Genomic DNA, 6822 nt, shown 5'->3' with positions numbered 1-6822 from the left:
CTTTGTGCTTCAAGTACCTTCAAACTAGTCCTCCTAAGAAGATGAGATATGATACCAATTGTTGGAATTATTTACAATAAATGGGGGGGGGGGGGGGTAGGGAGGGGTGAATCAGTTATTCAAGGTCTAGATGTACAATTAAAACTTTTTATAGCATAGTGAACCGATATCCATAAAACTTTTTTTAGCATGCATGCATTCATTAGATTATGCAATCACTTAAACTTGTAGGTTACTATCAAATCAATTTGTAGAAATGAAAACATGAAACATAATAGATTCAACAAAAAATTTGACATAATGATTTAATGTGGAAACCCAATTTGGGAAAAACCATTAGTAACATGCTACTCATTCTCACTCTTCTAAAGTGATGCCCTGTGAAAGGCCAACCCTAGTAATAGTTACAATACACACTGTTAAATGTGACCTTGTTAAAGGATTTCAATCACCTTATTAGGTGTGAGCCTTGTTGGAGGACTTAGATCATTCAATTGGAATGTCACTCGGTTAAAGCATTTACAAATGATTATTAGGTTAATCCTAATCCAAAGGATTTACCCTAGATTGATACAATGATTAGAGAGTAAGAGTAAGGCTTGATCTGGTAACAACTTACAACACACTTGTAGATTATAGATCTCTATTTTAGTCCCCATTCTACTTGGATTTCACACTCTTTAACTCTAATAGCTTTCCTACTCTTCAAGCATTTGTACCCTTAATACTTCTTTCTTTGTTTGCTAATGCAGTATCTTCTCTTAGTTCACTAAGTGAAGCAATACCCTAGACTCCTTGTCTTCCTTAGGTTCTCACACATGATATTCTTTTCTTCTGACCAACCATCTCTATAAATAGAGAATTAATATCTTTTTTCATTCATCCTCCATCATCCATCCTAGGGTTAGGTCAGATTAGGTAGGATTCAATGAATCTACCCCTCATTTCATTTCATTCCCTTCTAGAAACTTTTCCTTCAATCCTCTTTGAATTTTCCTCAAAAAAATTTATCTTGAGTTCTATGCCACTAGCTCATTAATCTTATCTTCCACATGGTTCACAAAATCCAAGAAATCAAACTTGTCAGCTCAAATTCATTGAGTACTTGATCTTTCTACTAATGCTAACACTTGACATTTACTGACTTTTGATGCTCGACAAAAATTGTGTTGCTCGACATCCACTATTAAAACACTCGACATGAACCAAAGTTTACTAGTGTTGAACATTAACTAAACTTTACTCAACTTACGCTATTTTACTTAGCTTAGACTAAAATTTACTTTGCTCAGCTACAACTAATTTTCTACTTGACTTGCACTAACTTTGCTCAGCACCTACTATCCACTCGGTCAAGCTTGGCAGACAAACTTTTTTTTAACATGTTCTTCTAAAAGTGCTCAGTGTAACTAACCTTCGTAACCTTAAGTACATTATCAATAGACTATAATATCACTATCTTAACTAATTCTTGTACTCCTTTTCATATCACAACTCAACCTTTCTTCTAGGTTCTATTGTTACCTCATTCGATCAAATCCTCTTCATCAATGAAAAAAATGATAGTACTTAAATCATAAAAGTAGTTATCTTACTAGCAAGTAGTAGTTTTGAGTGAGAAAACAATGATTGAAACATATTTACCATACTCGTATCGATCTATTTTCAACACAAATATCCTTAACCCATGCATAGAAGATGCTTCTTTATCTTCTCTTTCCAACTATCATACTTAACTCCATTAAATCTAGGACTTTCTTTTCTAAAACAACCTTTCATTAATCTCCTATAACTATTAAGATTTTCCTTCAAGGACCTGATTCTCTAATACCAATTGTTAGAAAGAAAAGTCCACCAAGACAACTATGAGGGGGGTGAACCAGTCATCTTATCAAAACAAATTTTGTTAACCTTATTAATTCTCAAACATGTGATCAATATAACATCAATCATAAGAAGATAACCATACACAATAACACTAGATATGATAACTAGGGAAACCCTTGATAAGAGGAAACCCTGGCGGGGATGGTACCCAAAAAATGATTTACTAATATATAAGTTACTTATAAGAGGATGGACCTAGTTAGGAGCCAATGAAATACATTTAGAACATTTTAGTCCATGTTAGAAGACTTTGAATCCCTACAAGAAGATTCCAACCTTATTAGGAGTTGTGGAAGGTAGAAGAACCACTATCCAAACAACTTCAGGGGCAAGATCATTGAACTCACTATCAAATTTTCTTCGTACTATTGTTTGTAGAATAATACCAATACAACCAATCTCAAAAAATCATACTCGTTCTTTTTTCTTCTTTGTTCTCTTACTATTTCTCTTCTGCACCAAATAATTCTTATATCTTAGTACTAGACTTGCTTACTTGCATCACATAAAAATGTCATAGAATGCTTACTCACATTATACCTTGCATATCATTTCATAAAAATCACATCTTACAACCAAGGAAATAAACCTTCCTTTATACAAAGTCCTAGATTACATTGTTGAGTCGACCTTAAGTATCTGTCAATTTATAGTTACAACATAGGACCTCATTAATACATGTTCACTCTTATCTCAATTTATTCACACACAAAACTTTTGACTTACCATGATCAACCACTCTATTTGAGCATGTCTTCTACCTCTATCTAACCATGCTTATCTAGATTATATATTTGTTAGAAGATATAATCCAAATGTCATAAACTTCTTCTCAAGAATTTCTTCTTCAATATTTATGTCTTCTTCATATCTTGATCTACTGTTGCTAGCATAATCTCCTCTAGTTCTTGCACTTCTAGATAGGGCAAATCAAACACTCTAGGAAAATCTCCAGACTATTTCAAACATATTTCTACTACTTCCAATCTTCCAATAAGAGTCTCTCTACATAACTTTTTATTAGATGGCATCACTTACTTAATTATTTGCACTATCTATTTGAATTGTGGTGCCAAAGTTTTCATGATTTTTGATATGATCTCATCTTCTTCTTTACTTCCTTCACAATCCTTGATTCCTGCAACAATTTTTTATTTTCTACCAATATAACTTCTAACAAATTCATCTTCCATCATTTTAGCTTCTTAAAATAGGCATACCCAATTTTGTAGTCTAATCCTTTTAGCATGTTTATCACCTTCAAAAGTATATTCCAAAGCTTTCCAAATTTTAGAACATAACTTTATAGCTTTTACTTGACTATACTCATTTTCAAGATGAGATGACAAAAATGCTTAGCTGGAAAAGCATGTTACACATGAACAAATATCTTTTAGATTCACTACATTCTTAAAGATTTTTTTCTTAAAATATGGTCTTCTTAGTCTTAGTGATCAACCAATATCCTTAACCCATGCATAATAGATGTTTCTTCATCTTCTCACTAGTAGAATTGGCCTTGTTTTTTGATGAAAGTTGGTCAAATTTTCTACTCATGTTGGTCAAATTATCTACAAATTGTTTTGTCATTATTTTCTTCATTGAAACTTTGACCAATCCTTATTAACATCAAAAAGTTCATGCCAAATTTGGTCAAAAATGGTCTCCCTTGTTTGTGAGAAGATACTATTGGTAGTGGGCCAATGTCTCTCATAGGGTTCATGACATGGCTTAACTGCTTGTTGTGGTTCTATAAGACTATTGGTTGTATCAGACATTAACAAGTTGATCTTTTGGTAACATGGAAACCCTGTCCTTTCTAACAATTGGTATTAGAGCTTGGTCACAGGTTTGAATCCTGTAGGCCATGGTGATTGATGCAAGGAGGGGATTATTGGTAGTAGGCCAGTGTCCCTTGTAGAGTTTGCAACATGGCTTACCACTTGCTATGGTTCTATAAGACTATTGGTTGTATCGGGCATTAATAGATTGATCTTTTGGTGAAACAAAAACCTTTTCCTTTCTAATAGGCTCGTTGAACTTTTGACCAAACTTGGTCAAGATTGGCTCCCTCGATTGACCAAGATGCCAAATCCATGATGACATTGTGGTCAATGATTTGGTCAAAATTTTTACCAAAGTTTTGTTAAAAGTGTGAAAAATGCTGATCAACATTGGTTGAACTTTTGACAAATATGATTTTTTTTTAAAAAATCACGTGAAGCTAAACATCCAAAGCAACTACTAACGAAAACCTAGTTGGTGTTTAGTTTGAATATTTATCTTTAGGTGTTATTATTTTTTTGAGAAGGGGATATTTTCACATCAAATCAAATTGTAATTTTGTTATTAGAATTCAACTATAAAGTACAAATTTTTAAGTTAAACTATTTTTTAATGTGACTGAATCACTTATAGTATCAAGGAAATATAAAAATGAAATGAAAAAACTAATGATTTGTTTATTTCAAAATGCAATTTAGAATGTTGATCAAATGAACAAACACATTATAACCCAAAATTTGCATTCTAATGTTATGAACTCTGGAAGAAAGAATTGATAATACCCTAAAATAATTTCACACAATGTTGTTGAAACTAGCTAGATCTACAATGAGATCAAAAGCCAACATTAGAGTAGATGATGCAAATGCCCCAATTGTAATATGTGGATACTTGAGCCTGAACTAGGTGGCTAACACTACAAACCCATTACATATTTTAGACATAAAAACATGGTTTCATTACTTGAATTTGAAGTTATAAGACAAAATTAGTGAAACAAACTTACTCCCACCATAAGTTCCTCCAAACACAACTACTAGTGAATCATCTACTATTAAATTCTTTTTCAAATCTATCATCAATACAACAAAATCAACCAAATTTTGACAGGCACTGAGATAGACCACTAAGATAATATGAAAAATATACCAAAAATTATTTGCAAGAAATTATTTCTACTTGCATGTGGTGTTAGAGAGTGTGAAGAGTTCAATATGATGCATTAAATTAAGTTATTAGATATGATTTGATTAGTAAAAGATTCATGATCATTTTTTTCAAACAGAAGCCATTGCAAAAATATTTTTAGTCTGGGCATACATCGAAGAAACCTTGTTGTTTCTAGTAAAATAGACAAAGTATAAAGAAATAATTCCCTTAAACAAGAAATGCCTAGACTTACACTCAGTAGTTAACAATAGTTCAAGTAACCTGAGAATCTTTGGAAACTAACTATCCAAAATGTTGAATAAACACAAATATCCACTCTTTCACATTTTCATACATCAAACAAGGCATAAGTAAAACTATATGTGCATAGATTATCATACACAATGCTTCTTATGGTTAGAATCTGGTGCATTGTGAGACATTTCATGGCCAAGTCATGTTCCAAAAATTGCATTTCCAATAAAAAAGAATATTGGTGCTTCTACTAATGCAATGTCCCCAAATTGCAAATCATAAATCCAAATGCAAATCAAGGATTATGCAGGAACCCAAAATGGTAGATTGATATACAAGAACTTGAATTACCAAGAACACAAAAGATGGATATACAATAAATTACCTTGAGACAAATTGAAGCATCTATTGAGCTTTAGGATTCAAATGAAACCAAAGTCCATGCTAATGGATCTTAATCCAACTAACCTCAAAGGGGATGTGGTTCAGGGCATCTAGACCTATCTCCTTCTTGAAGAGTTGCTATTTTATTTTATTGTGATGTAATAAGGATGTGATGTATTAACACTGTCCATTGTGTGTGTGTTTTAACCTCTTGTATGATCAAGGCTCTTTGTGGTCACTTTATAAGCCAAGAGAGTCCTTAGTCCACTAGGTTGTGTTTTGTGGGTTTTGAGTGTTTAATACTTGAAAAAAAAAAGTCTTTTTATTTTGTTTTATTTTATTATTATTATTATTATTTTAAAGCCTTAGATATATATTTCCTACCATTCCTAAAGGTTTGGGATCACCTGGCATCAATTAGGATAAAAAATGAAAAAAGTTGTCATGTTTAGGAAGAAATTGCAAAAGTGCAAAAAGGTAATTTTTGAAGAGTTATCATAAAATTCCTTTTAACCTCCAAAAATTAATAACCATCAAGAGTTATTTTGAATGAGTTGGATGAAGGTATTTAAGAATTATTTTATCTCTGTCATACTAGATCATCAAGTTGTACAAGAGAATCAACATTTATATGAAGGAAAAACCTATTTTATGGAGCAATCTTGTCTTGTATGACTCTATACACATTGGTGAGGAAAGATAATGCACATGTGAAGTTAGATATATATGTTAGCTTTCATTTTCACTTGGTTTGGTTAAATTTTATTAATTTTGGAGATAGTTACAACATTTTACCTCAATTCAAGGGTTTGGAGCCAAGAAATGAGCTTAACTTGTAATTTTACCATTGGAAATCAATGACCTTCAGTGAAATGAAAGTAGGTAGGGTGTATTTTAAGAATCCAAAGGCTTAGGATAGAAAAATCCTATTTGCCACTTCAAATTTGATTCCCTAGGCTAAATATAACTGTGTATTTAGCCTTAGATGTGTTTTTTGAGAAAGTAATCAACAAATAAGATTATGGGTTAGATTTTATTGATGGAAAATTTCAACCTTGGTCTTTAGGAGGTCACAAAATCATTTGATTAGTTTTATGCACCCAATTGAGGCAATTCTAGAAAGACCTAGCCTAATTTGATCACCTAGGCTAAAGTGTCGTTTATGGTTTCTTTTTCTTGTTGGAGTGAAACTGATAGTCGGTGTTTGGGAAAAAGTAAGAGTTGTATTTGAACTTTTTAAGTCCATTTAAAGAATTATTGAAGCCACAATCTTAACCTTGTTTGGAGATAAGTTTCTAGGAGAGACCTATTCCACGAGGCCAAAAATCTACAATATAGGTAGTCAACCTTTTGATGAACAGT

The sequence above is a fragment of the Cupressus sempervirens genome, chromosome 3 (assembly GCF_028749045.1).
Source record: "Cupressus sempervirens isolate cs-2001-9-10 chromosome 3, ASM2874904v1, whole genome shotgun sequence".
Classification (NCBI taxonomy): domain Eukaryota; kingdom Viridiplantae; phylum Streptophyta; class Pinopsida; order Cupressales; family Cupressaceae; genus Cupressus; species Cupressus sempervirens.
Note: the sequence above shows the minus strand (reverse complement) of the source record.